The sequence below is a fragment of the Carassius gibelio genome, chromosome B25 (genome assembly GCF_023724105.1).
Source record: "Carassius gibelio isolate Cgi1373 ecotype wild population from Czech Republic chromosome B25, carGib1.2-hapl.c, whole genome shotgun sequence".
NCBI classification, from domain to species: Eukaryota; Metazoa; Chordata; class Actinopteri; order Cypriniformes; family Cyprinidae; genus Carassius; species Carassius gibelio.
In genome coordinates this window covers 17,690,967-17,705,149 of record NC_068420.1, presented here as the reverse complement: position 1 = coordinate 17,705,149, position 14,183 = coordinate 17,690,967, and positions in this window count along the sequence as shown.

Here is a 14,183-nt window from a genome sequence, read left to right as displayed (position 1 = left end):
CCCCCCCGGCCCGTGTCGACACCTGCAGCTGTCATTTCTGCCGTCCCCACGGCTACCGTGGCCCTCTCGCTGGCACGCTCCACCCCTCCTCCAGCGGTGGGCCTCTTTGTAGGCCCCTATCTGAAGAGCCCGAACCTGCTGCGACAGAAGGTCAAACATTCACAGATACTTACATGAATGACATTCACTCCGGACAAAAAGAAATAAGAAACCCATTATATACTATATATATATATATATATATATATATATATATATATATATATATATATATATATATATATATATATATATATATATATATATATATATATACACACAATTATGCTAAACTACTTATATATATATATATATATATATATATATATATATATATATATATATATATATATATATATATTAAAAATATAAAGCAGATATTTAAAATTGTAAGACTATTGTATAATATTACTGTTTTTACTGGATTTTTGATCCAATAAATGTAGCCGTGATTAGCATTTCTATAAAAAACATAAAAAAAATCTTGCAAGACTTTTAAATGGCATATTTATCTTATTTTTGTTTGTTTATTTATAATAAATATATATGTTATTTATAATAATCTATAATTAATAATAATTAATACATGTATAAGTACTATACATATAAAATATTACTCTAAACTGTTTTGGCTCACATGTAACTACTGCTGTGGATGAAATTGTTTTTTGTAATTATGTTTTCAGTTATATTTTACACTAATTATATCATTCAGTAATAATATTTTCAGTCATGTTTATACACTGTAAAAAACATAATTTTTCATATGAAAGATTATTGTTTTCGAAGAAAATACTATTTCAATCTTTCTACTTCAAAATTACAAGTATAGTTCTATGAGATTTTATTGGACTTATTTGTGAAATTTACTAGCAATGTACTTTTAGGAATTTTATATTTTGTTCTATTTATATTCTGTATTTATATTTGCAATGTGGATACTATAATGTAAAATGTTACCCAGACTTCCTGCACAACAAAGTTGCAGCTATGCTCATTCATAGACATTTTGGCTTGCACAAGCTGTATGAACGGCTGCAGCACTTTCTGAAGAACATTTGTGGATTAAAGGCTCACTTTCTCTTGGACTGGACTCCAGTACATCCGCAGGTACAGGGCTCTTGTTTCTGCAGCTGCCGCTGGGCCTGAATTCCCTGGTGGAAATCCTTTGCTAGGAAATGTTTGGTTTTGCTGCACTGCTGTGTCTCCATCTGATCTCTGCCGACCTGTCAGCAACGTCTTTGAACAGAGCACATCTCAAAGCTGGTGAGAAATCTCTGCAAAACATAATGGATAGAATCTAAAACGTAATCATTTTACAACCTTGAGGAACTTTAGAATCCTTTTAGGTTTATAGATGGAATTAATTTATTGGTTTTATTGTATTTAAACAGATTAATTACATATCTTCTATTCCATCACAATTACCATGTAACCCATAATTACATTTACAGAACATCATTATAATGTCTAAATTTAACCTAATCCTAACTAATTTTTAATGATTTTTAAAAACTATATTTGAACGATTTGTAAAAGTTTTTGTTTTGTTTGTATATTACTGCATATATATCCAAAATTACTAACAAATACTGATGAGATCAGAATGAAATAGTATGAAAATTATGCGATTATTGCCATACTTATTTCTGTATGATCTGAATCTTTGAAAAACAAAGCGATAAGGGATCCTTCTTTTCTTTTCTTTTTTTCAGTCTAGCCCCTTTGAAAAATATTTACTTCAATTCCCCGAGAACTGAAAAGTTAATATTTCAAGAATTTCACAACACATTCACATTCATTATTAGCTTCCCGTCAATTTAGGTCAAAAGTAATCTAAAAGTAATCCAAAAGTGATCAGAATGCATTACTTAAACTGAGTTATCTAGATTTCATGAGTACTTGAGTACATCAGTAATTGACTAATTTGTAATGTACTGTGAGATTATGTGGTGCATTGGACCTATGTTGTAAACATGATGTGTAAATGTTATATATGTGGTTTATTTCTGCTCAAAAGTCACTGCCAAGCTTTGTAATAAACATAAAATGTCATTTCATGTCTATAAACCTATATATATATACAGGTCTATACCATCTATATATACAGTGCATGTAGTTCTGTGACCAGCATTGTGCTCATGAAACGAGATTAGCACATTTAGCAAGGTTAGCTATGTCAAACATGATTACAGGCCATGAAGGAAAACAAAATAATGTGAACATTTCCAAACTAGAAAGCATGTTGTACTTCAAATAAGCATTATTGAGCAGACTGTATGTGTGGCCACTAATAAAGCCTCCCACGTGTCAGTAAGGACACTGTCACTTACTGTGACAATAAAATATCCAGTAAAGTCGACAGTTAGCCACGACCGGGACCTACAAAGAGACAACAGCAGCTTCTCCCAGATGGTTTTCTACTCAGTGAGGTGATTCAGGTTTAACACACACAGATATAGTCTACACTTTTCCAACCTAGTTTGAAGATATACACAAGTTTCATTTACCTTTAAATATAAGGGCTTTGGTGTACAGTTTCACACTGTTTAAGCTCAAGTCTCTTGTAAAACAGTAGTCTAGCAACGCTAATGCTAATGCTAATGCAGCAGAATCCAGCAGAGAACCTTCCCAAAACAGGGAATTCATTTCATAAGATCACTACAAAGTCTTAACAATCCTGAAAAAATAATCTTTGAAATCTGATAAAAGTTTTTTTTTTATTTTTTTTTAGACTTCATTCACTTTCAAAATAATTGCCCAAATGTTGTCAACAAAGCCCTAGTGGCCTTGAATTTATAACTCAAACCAAAACTACGTCTTACTCATCGGGCCATGTGGGATTTCATGGTCAAACTTGAGGTAAGAACAGACCACAAAACACATTGAGTCGATCTGTTCACTCCTGCTCTCTGACAAACTGTTTTTACAATAGGTAGAACCCGAATTCTTCCAGTCTTAGCAAGATCCAGAAACGTGAGCCAAGTGAGCATACAGAAGCATCTGAAGCAATAGCATGGTGTCTTGGGATTACTGTTGACTACATTGTACAGTATGTGCTGGGTGAGAAAATAATTTAATTTACTGCATTTTAGTGAACATTAGTGGCAGTAAAACATCAACCACTTGAAATCCTGTTGAAACAAGGAAATAAATCACGATGAAAGATTTTTGAATAATAGATTTATTGTCATGCAGTTCCTTGCACAATGCATCCTATATCAAATCTTTTGTTTTCTGTTTTTCAAAAATACTTGTGTATTGTTGCCTCTCACTTGTGTAACCAGCTCACAATTACTAACCTATTTGAACCCCTTCAGTTGGGTTTTTGTACATTTCACAGATGACTTTGGTCAAACTCACCAATAATTTGTTGATGGCTTCTGGCTTCCATTCTTTGATTCCTTCTTGATTAAAGATCTGCTTTTGTACTGCTTTTAATATTGTTGATCACAGTCTATTACTCAAATGACTTGAAAGAGTGTTTGGTGTTTCAGGGACTGATTTGAAGTGGTTTATACCCTATTTTACTGACCTTTCCCAGTTTATTTCTATGAGTGGTCACAGATCTGAGATTGGCTCTGTTTTCAGTGGTGTTCCTCAGGGGTCAGTCTCAGGCCCTTTATATTTTAATATCTGTCACCACTTGGTCATCTCTTGAGCCTCCATTATCTTTTGCTTGCTGGCGCAGATTTATATGCATTCAAAACTTGATGAGCACTCTGACATGGCTTTTCTTTCTGACTGTTTTACTGAGATAAAAACATAGATGATTAATAATTTACTCATAGATGAGTTTGCTTATTGGTCCCCATCATCAAATTTCTAAAGCTGGATCTCTGTCTTTGATTTTTGATGGCTCAGTTTTGTAAATCCAGAGTAGAGTAAGTAACCTTGGAGTTATTTTTAGTCCTAATCTGTAATTTGATTATTTTGTTCAGAGTATTGTTAAAACATCTTTCCATCTCAGAAACAAAATTGTATATTATGTTAAATTTTACTGTAGCAAAAATGTTCATAAATTCCTTCATAATTTCTCAGATAGATTACTGTAACGCCCTTTTAGCCAGAGTTTGTAAATCCAGAATAAACAAGCTGCAATATGTACTAAATTCGGCCACCAGAATCTGTACAGGGACCAGGGTACGCAACCATATTATTCCAGTTTTAGAATCCTGGCATTGGCTCCTGGTCAGGTTCCGAGTTAATTTTAAAATTATAATGCTTAAATAGGTCATGATCTGAGAAACCAAATATGCTTTGATCTTTTGACATATGAGAGGTCATTGTATAATATGTGTGTCACATTTTCAGAACACAAAACTCAAAACTGTCATCTAAAAGCAACTTATAATCAAGGCAGTATGCCAAAATGTCCGCTTTTGAAAGTTATGTGACATACAGCCAAGTATCCATACTCAGAATTCGTGCTCTGCATTTAACCCATCCAAAGTGCACACACAAACAGCAGTGAACACACACACACACACACGCACCCGGAGCAGTGGACAGCCATTTATGCTGCGGCACCCAGGGAGCAGTTGGGGGTCTGGTGCCTTGCTCAAGGGCATAGTATTGCCAGTCCGAGACTCAAACCCACAACCCTAGGGTTAGGAGTCAAACTCTCTAACCACTAGGCCACGACTTCCCCCTGTTGTAATGTTCTACTCTATGATGCAATAGTGTGGATCAACACCGCCTCTGCAGAAGAAGATCAACACCTTGACATCACTGCCTGTTTAGCCCTGCTCACCATTTTGCGCATGTACGAATGAGGCAAACATTATAAGTGGACCTCGGAGAACAGTACAAATTAATAAACAAAGGCAGTTCATGACCCCTTTAAGATCTATGGCTGACAGGACTTTCTCTTCCTGTGCTCCTGGCCCACGGAATCTCTGCCTTTTGAACACAGGGAAGTTCAGACCCATGACAATTTTTTTTTTAAACTTGCATTTTCTTATTGATGTTGTTTCATGTTTTCAATTCTTTCTACCTTAATTGCTTATATTGTGTACAGCACTCTGAGAAGCTCCTTTTAAACATGCTTTATAAAACAAAGTGAATTGTCATTATAACATTTTTACCATAGTGCATTATTTGTAAACTAATAGTCTTTTTGTGTTTGCATCACATGTCCATATGTGTGTATTTTTCAGATGTAATAAACTTGCTCAATAGCGCACCCGGTACAGCATTGCACTTGTGATCTGGAACACTTGGGTACAAGTCCTGTGAAGCAGGAGTCATGAAGCTTGTTTTACTTGTTTCACGTTTTTCCAATAAGCACAAGTTGATAAAATCAGTGTGCCAATCTGACCACACTCTTTTTGTAAATGGTGTTACCCTGCTAGCATATCAAGTCATATGGACTATTTTAATAGTGCTTTTCACACTTTTGAACTCGTATAATTTGACTGTGTTAGTAAGCACGTGGACATTGTTAAATATATCTTCACTTGTGTTCTACAGAAGAAACCAGTTCTTAAAAAGAGGATGAGTAAATCATTACAACATGAGAACCGTTTAATACCTGAGTGAACTCTTTCTTCAACATGTTGACATTGTCAGCCTGATTAGAAACACTGGCGTCTCATAGACTCAATCTGAGATGGAGCATCGGGGGCAAGGTGGAATCATAGAGAAACGTTAGCATCCACCTGCTGCAGCTGTTGCTAAAGAACCACGCAGCATTCCTCATGCTAACTCATGGCTCAACATCAGTGGAGAGAGGGTAACTGGTAAAGGACCACACGATAGCCACAGCACACAGATTTCATGTGCGAAGGGAGCAACATGTGCACACAAAAGTCTTTCAGTGCTGAAGAAATCCCTCCGCTCTGCTGCCAGAGCTCGAGTTACCTACACAATTTTCAATGGGGTTTAACGTCTTCCTGTGGAAATCAATATATTCTCTGTGTTAAAATGATTCACGTCCATGATAGAAGCAGAGAGAATGTTGAGCCCCATGCCATGCTTGATGCCACTGCTGAAAGGCAGTACTTCAAAGCGCTCATCCAAACTGTCTTCTGACATGAGCTGGAGTTGCCTTCAGGGATCATACTCTTCTGTCCAAATCTTCCCCATTTAAAGGAATAGTTTATGAAGAAATTAGTTATATCTTCTCTCATGTTGCTCACCCTCATTTCACTCCAAACCTAAACTTATTAGTTAAAGTTATCCTGAAGAATCTTTATGCTGTTGCATATCATACAGGGCCTATTTTCTGTCACTCAAGCATCCAAAACATCAAAAAATGACCTAATGCATTATATTTTATCATACATTAGAAGTGTCAATCATGGACTGCCGCTTGGAATTCGGAGCTAAATTTTGTCAAATTTAACAAATCGAGTGACAATTTTTGTAATCAATGCAAGTATTTCAAGAAATATTTTTATCTGCATACTTTGTTTAGTCTTTTCACTTCCAGCTTGAACTCAACTAAAAACATTGGAGAGTCCTAATAATTAAAAAATGTAATATGTAATACTAATAATACTAATAATAATAACAAATTATATGACCTCAAGCGTCAATCTGTTAACAAAAACAAAAGTTTTTGAAGGCAGATGCTGAATTTTGAGTTGGCTGCTTCAAAAAGTTGCTGAAAGAGGAGAAGAGGGTGGAGTAGAGTGTGGCGGGCACGGTCGGAGACTAGTGTTGCTCTCCTCCCCAGATCTATGGCTTTGCTCAGTAAAAGTTACTAGCAGTCGATATTTTTAAGTCCATCGTCTTTATTCACATCAACCCATGGGAAGCTAAAACCCCATGCCTTAAACTATTAAAGGTATACTCCACTACTTACGAGACAGTCACAAGCCTCCCGGATTTCATCCAAAATATATTAAATTGCATTCCGAAGACAAACAAAGCTTTTTACGGGTTTGGAACAACATGAGGGTGAGTGATTGATGACAACATTTTCATTTTGGGGTGGAGTAATCCATAAAGCGAACAGTCTTTCACCTTTGTCTTTTTTTAGCCTAACTTTCAAACACTTTTCTTTTTTGCTTTAAATCAAAGTTTGTAATGTTGTGATACATCTTGTAGCTGGTTGATTTTGATCATGGTCTTATCACTCTTAAACAAAATCTGAAAACAATACTTCACTGAAAAAGTTGGCAGGCACTAATAATATGCTCTTCTGCAATTCACTTCCTGTCATTCAAGTTTAACTTCCTGTGGGATGCAGCCAGTTCAAATTCCAGCCCATGAACTGAATACTGTAACATTTCCTATGACATTTGAAGATAAAAATCCTTTGGATAAAAAGATAATAACGTGACAAAATACAAAATGATGCAATTTCCTGTATCACAGCCGTTCATTATACACAAGCTGAATTCTTTGCTATTATGAATGTGTTTTCAAACGACAGGCCAATTAGCCTGTCGAAAACTCAGCTTCTCTGCTTAATGGTCAGTCCGTGACTCATGGCCGACTTCTAAGTTCACCTCAAAAGAAAGTACCGGGGGTGCGTGAGGACTTTTGGTTGTGCAGGGTTAATATGACCCATGGGGGAGCTTGAACCCCCTGCATCCACTCCACACACACTGTACCAGCCTAATCCTCCCAAAGCAAATGGATTAAGTATAATTTGCACCACAGCTGTCCGGCCTGGAAGAAACAAGAAATTGTACTGCACATGTTCAGCTGCAAGAACAAATGTCACGGAGCGAATGAAAAAACAAGATGCCCCCCCATGAAAAAAGCGAGATGAACAGAAAATCCCCTGCAGCCTGTTCGGCCCGTCCATCTGAACACGTGGGTGTCATGGTCTTATAGTTGGGGGTTTTGCTGGCGCATCGTCCCACTTGATGCATTTACTGTGAAGGATTATTGAGGGGCTGTGCGCGTTCGCGATTTCGCGCATAGAAGCTGCGTCGATCTCCCGTGAGACATATGATTAACTACAGTACTTTCATAATTACGCCCTTAGTCAAAGACAGCTCATTGCTGGAGCTGCCAGAGGTCGAGGTCGTCTAATCTAATGCATGGCTGCTGGCACACACACGGCCCACTCAGGCATCATGGGAAATCTGATGCCTGTTCATAAGCAAGAAAATGATTCTTAGTCTATGTCCAATTTTATCACAATCTGTGAAGAAAAAAACGTCCCACTTTATATAAGTCTCAAATCCAAAGAGATATTCCTTATAAAAGTTGAGACTCGTCCATGCCCCCCTTAATCGGCTCATTCAAACACGAAGAAGAACACAAGAAGGCGTACCTTTTTTTCTCGTTGTAGTATTGTTGTTGCCGCCACTGCCATGTCGTATAGACGCAGTGCGTTTCACTGTGAAAGCGAAATTACTTTGTTTCAGAAGGCAGGGTATAGAGGAGAAATAATAATGTACAGTATGTGGAACATAATGTGTTTTTTGAACCGTAAACCGCATAAACACATTTCACTACACCAAATAATGTTCTTTTAAGCAGCATCATATGACCTCTTTAAAAAACTGCAAAAGTGTGGTACTGCAGGACAATTTCCTTGAGAGTCCCAGGCCTCTGGACCTGACTGTGTGTTTCTTTTGTTCTTTAGCATCGGGCAGCTGCAGCAGGAGTGTGCTCATTGCCCAGATCTGCTGCTGCGTGGGTTCATCCCCCCTCAGTGAGGCTCTAATGCTGAATTTAGCTGCCTGGCATGTGCACGGAGCACTAAAAAGCAACCAGCTAGCATACCGTGAACATCCAGACCCTCTGAAATCGTACGGCAGACAAAAAGCATGAAGCCGTAGGTATCAGCACGGGGCCAAATGCTGGAGCCCTGACAGACAGCACTGCCCATGTGAGAGGGACTGATCATTTGGGCATAAACTGAGCATTTGAAACTGCTTACATTGACTGTATACTCCATATTGCAGCTTATCATAGCAATACTAGCCATGCATCATGCATCAGACAGGAAGACTGCAGAGTCAGCCAGAGGCATTTACCCATGAATGCCAGGAATGGCTTTGGTCTCAGCGAGCATTATCAGCTTCTGAGACAGACATGCCAGCCGACAACAGGACACAACATCATGCCATCCACAGGCATGTGTCTGAGAGTTAATGACCTTTGACCTCTGCTTGATTTAGCACAGGCTTTTAAAATATATCAACATTTGGGTGGATGTAGGTGTGTGAATCATTACACCAATTGTTTTCAATGGATTAAATGTCATTAAAGCTCATATAAAAACTACAGCTAGATTTTCTTGTAGTAGTTCATATATAAAATGTGGTTGCAGCATCAAGACCTTTTCACATTTCTGATCATGCACTTACATGTATATTATTAGAATATATAATATCTATGATTTCCACAAAATATTAAGCAGCACAAGTGTTTTCAACATTGGTAATAATCAGAAATGTTTCTAAAGAATCAAATCAGCATATTGTTCTAGAAGGATTTCTATGAGATCATGTGAAACCGAAGACTGGAGTGAGGATGCTAAAAACTCAGCTTTGATCACAGGAATAAATTTCATTTTACAGTATATTGACATAGTAAACTGTTATTTGAAATTGTAATAATATTTCACAATATCGATATTTTTTAATGTACTGTACTTTTGATCAAATAAATGCAGGCTTCTGAGACTAATTTTTAAAACATAATAATAATAATAATAATAATAATAATAATAATAATAATAATAATAATAATAATAATGTACTGATCCCAATAGTGCCCTATTTTAAAAGGGACTGCATATTACTTGGCTGTAGCCTTTAATACTATCTAAAACATTATACAGTGAAGATATAGAAATTAATCTTAATTTAATTTTATTTATTTTTTACTTTTTTTTCAATAAAGCAAATCATACCAATTTTAGATAGCTAAAATGATTCAGACCCTACAATATGAAATGAGTCATTCATAACAAAACGCCCCCTTGTGGGCAATTCTTTAACTGTGACTCTGTAGCTTTAAAATGTGTTCCTACAAAATGAATGAGAGATTTAAGTTTTTCCTGTTAATAATAATAATAGAATAGGGCCTAAGATCCAAACCGGTGGAAACCATAGAGGGAATCGAATATTAACGTCAGGCCTTGATCTCTGAACTTCTGATCAGCTTCACGTGCTCAGCTCTGATTGGCTAGTGTCCCACTGACGCTGAGGACAAGAATAAAGTCATAAAGACATCTATCAAACACAAATGTTATATAGCCCACTCTTTATGTCCTCATTACATAAATGATAAGGTTCAAAGAGGCTAGAATATTCAGTGAGAACCGACTTTTATGTTGATTTGATAGGATTAGGAAATGAAGGAGGGGAACGGCTGTGCGGTGTGAGAAAGCTACTCAAATTTAATTTGTTTAATCCTGCCTTAATCATAGACACAGAGAGTGCATGGCTGTTGCTTTTCTTTCAGCTTAAAGAGTCTGGTCTCGGAGACACCTCGACATTTCCTCCCAGCCGTCCCACACATGAATGAAAGCCAAACAAATCAGCGCTCACGTCCATATTCCATTCATAAAGAATAACAAACCAATTAAGATTGTTGATCAACTATAAATATCAAACGATTGCTGGCCCCAGATGCACGGGATTATCTGCTTTAAAGTCATTACGTTCACATCCTTCGCCTAATCTCTCAATTCCCTTTGTAATTCCAGCCCAGGATCACTTTTCCATGTTAGACGGCCTGTTTGCCAACAGGATTTATTGATGCTTTTGTTTCGGAGGCTGGACACAAAGGACCTCACCGTGAGATAAAAAGCAAAGCGTGATTTAATCGATTAAATGCTAAGGACAATAATATCAAGAGAATCGGTGGAACGGAGAACTTTGGAGGAAGATCCTCTGACGCACTTTGAAGTGGAACTGCTTCAGACACGAAGAAAATCCCTAGACTTTTTGGAACTAGAGAAACGTGAGTGCTAGCGCTGGGATTAGCACCTTATCGTATTTTTTATAGCGTTTTGATATTGATTAGATTAGCGTCCATCTAATACTGGTGGAATAACAACTGCATTGGTGTGATGTGCTGGTCTAGTCTATCTGTCCCGCAGCGTGTTAAAGAAAGGTCTGTCAAATACACACTTAACTATTAAAACTTGTGCTAACTCAAACGAGAAATCATCTTTCAACTGTTTTGCTGAGCTATATCCTAATCTTTTCCCCACATGCTAACAAGCTAAAAATGAAATGTGATGGCAATGGGTTAAATAATGTGATATACTAGAAGATTAGAAGGCTTCTGAGGCTTTTGACAAACTTGTCAAGCTAGTTAGATCAATATACATCTTAAAAGACTCTTTTAGCTCTGCTACTTAGCCAACTTGTTTAAATATGCTAATCTGAGTTAGCAAGCTATAGTAAAAAATAAAGAGGTAGAACACACTAATATTTTTTTTTTTTACTTCAAACTGCAGCAAAATCAGATATGACAAAATAAATTAACATTTTTTAATGACTATTTTTGGAAATATGGACTGGATTCACATTTCTTTTTTTTTTTCTTTTTTTTGACACCAATGCAGGTATTGGTGTCAAAAAAAAAAAAAATAGAAAAAAAAAATTGTGAATCCAGGTCTGAATCATAAACTGTATGTCTATGGATGACAACTCAATCTTAAAGGGTTATTTCATCAAAAAAATCAAAATTCTGTCATTACTCACCCTCATGTCGTTTCAAACCTTAAGACCATCATTCATCTTCGGAACACAAATCAAGATATTTTTGATGAGTTCCGAGAACTCTCTGACCATCCATAGACAGCAAGGATACTAACACAATCAAGGTCCAGAAACATAGTAAGGACATGGATAAAATAGTCCATGTTACATCAAGGACTCGACCATAAGTTTACGAAGTTAGAAGAAAACCTTTTGTGCGCAAATAAAAATATAGTCAGCCGCAACACGTGGATACATTATTTTCATTCAGATCAAAGCATAAACAATGTAGAAAACATATCTACATGGCGCAGCTGACACAGAACATCATATGATGTTTACGTTCAGTGGATACCCTCCAAAATGGCGCAAGGGTGACGCGGAGGAGACAAATTGTTGAATAAAGTCATTGTTTTTGTTTTCTTTGCACACAAAAAGTAATCTTGTGGCTTTGTAAACTTACGGTTGAACCCTTGATGTCACATGGATTATTTTGTCGATCTACTTGCTGCGTTCCTGGATCTTGATCGTGTTACTTACATTGCTCTCTATGGAGGATCAGAGAGCTGTCAGAATGCATCAAAAATATCTTTATTTGGTCTTACAGGTTTGGTACGACAATTTTTGTGCTCCAGGGTCACAAATGTCTGGGTTTTGGCTTTGTGGTCATATCTGCTGAAGGTAATGAATGAAAAGTTGCTTGACCAATAGTCTGCAGGCATTGAGTAATAATGACAGAACTTTCATTTTGGAGGAAAGTCTCTTTAAGTATGTTGCATGATCTAAATTGTATATTTTGAATCTAATAAATAAATAAATAAATAAAATACTCAAACATAAGATTTATTAAATATTACCACAGTTCTAAGGAAAACTCCAACATCTTATTAGTGAGTTTTGCACAGATGAGCATTAGCATCACCCCCTTTTTTTCGCTTTCCAAATTTATAGATTAAGATAAAAACTTTAAAAAATGGTAATCTATCTATTCATTCTTTAAACTGCTGATCAGTTCATTGTTCCCGTCCTGTTAAACAACTAAGGTTTTTCTAAACCGTGAGATGGGCTGAATCGGGAGGTCTGTTGATAAACCAGCACAATCCTGTCCGTTAATTAACGTGGTCTCTTGAACCCACCCACTGCTTACAAGCGGTATGCAAACATCTCCACGGCCGGCTCTGATTTCAAAGTCAAGTCCAGAGGACCAGCTGTAGACCATGGGACAATTTCATCAGCTTTTTGAAACACAAGCTGGGTAGGCCTGTTTGAGCGGTATTGGGCAAGAGAGACAGAGAGAGAAAGAGAGAGTGAAATGGGAACAAAAACACCAACAGCGATGTCTGAGACACTGCAGATGTCGAATTGAATCTGCTAGTGGCTGTTGACAGTATTTTGAGGAAAGACAGCTTGAAGGGTTCAGTGTGTGTAGAGTGCTTGTACGCACACGTGTGTTTGTTCGTATATATACTCACATGCACATGCGTGCACTCAACACTTGCTTGCTGCTAATGCTTTGATTTGCGGCTCGTCGTGCAGCATGCAATTCTAAATGCTGTGATGCAATGAAAGATGTTTGCTTGAATTGAGACGTTGCCTCGCTTTTCTCTTCACTTTAACACCTTCATTCCACGTCAAGAGCTAATCAGAGGAAACATTCCTTTGCAATCCTTTAATCCCATTTCCTGATCAAAACAGTGTTGTTGATAGTTTCACTAAGGCCAAATACAACCTCAATTAGCCCTGGCTTTACACCACACAAACTGAGAGGTGACAATTTCACAAATTTCAGGCTAATTGTGACACAAAGACTGGCAATTATGATTCTCTGTGATTTAGGCACTATATATATATATACACACACACACACACACAGGTCCTTCTCAAAAAATTAGCATATTGTGATAAAAGTTCATTATTTTCCATAATGTAATGATAAAAATTTAACTTTCATATATTTTAGATGCACACCAACTGAAATATTTCAGGTCTTTTATTGTTTTAATACTGATGTTTTTGGTATACAGCTCATGAAAACCCAAAATTCCTATCTCAAAAAAATTGCATATTTCATCCGACCAATAAAAGAAAAGTGTTTTTAATACAAAAAAGTCAACCTTCAAATAATTATGTTCAGTTATGCACTCAATACTTGGTTGGGAATCCTTTTGCAGAAATGACTGCTTCAATGCGGCGTGGCATGGAGGCAATCAGCCTGTGGCACTGCTGAGGTGTTATGGAGGCCCAGGATGCTTCGATAGCGGCCTTAAGCTCATCCAGAGTGTTGGGTCTTGCGTCTCTCAACTTTCTCTTCACAGTATCCCACAGATTCTCTATGGGGTTCAGGTCAGGAGATTTGGCAGGCCAATTAAGCACAGTAATACCATGGTCAGTAAACCATTTACCAGTGGTTTTGGCACTGTGAGCATGTGCCAGGTCGTGCTGAAAAATGAAATCTTCATCTCCATAAAGCTTTTCAGCAGATGGAAGCATGAAGTGCTCCAAAATCTCCTGATAGCTAGC